We start from the raw sequence: 631 nt of genomic DNA, 5'->3' as shown, positions 1-631 counted from the left end.
AGTTCAGGAGGCTAGAAGTCCAAGTTCAAAGTGCCAGGCTCTAGGGGCTGAGTGAAAGCCCCTCAGCCTTGGGCTTCAGCTCTGCCTCCAGCTCCTGCCCGAATGAAGCTAGAGGCGTTTCTTCACTCAGACAGCTGCTGGCTGCTGAGGCTGAGAAGCCCAAGGTTGACAGGTCAAAAGGCACAGTCCTGATGTTACCAAACCACATAGAAGACCATTAATTTAAGTCCATTGTAAGTTCCAAGGTCAGCAGAGCATGGCAGGCTGCTGAACAATGACACAGCTACATGCAAGGTCCAAACGTGCCATAAACTAGAAAACATTCCCAAAGCGGTGTCTTATATATGGGAAGCAGACCACATACCCAAAGCAGCTACTTAGCTGCTTGTGGTAGATCCCCCCATGGAGTTGATTGCCAGTTTCATCATGGGGAATAACTACTACCAGCTGCCCAGCCACTCAACCAGGCCCAGCCAAGTTGACACAAAAACATAACCACCACAATTATATTATAATCTAATAATTATTGATGTATTTGCGCTTAAATCTACTAGCTTACTATTTTTTTCTATTTGTGACACTTATTCTATGTTCCTTTTTATCTGCTTTATTGTTTTAATTTTGGATTAAT

The sequence above is a fragment of the Orycteropus afer genome, unplaced genomic scaffold, assembly GCF_000298275.1.
Source record: "Orycteropus afer afer isolate SDZICR_OR568_19922 unplaced genomic scaffold, OryAfe1.0 scaffold00289, whole genome shotgun sequence".
NCBI lineage: Eukaryota > Metazoa > Chordata > Mammalia > Tubulidentata > Orycteropodidae > Orycteropus > Orycteropus afer.
The sequence above is the reverse complement of the archived record's forward strand: the minus strand, read 5'-3'. Positions refer to the sequence as shown.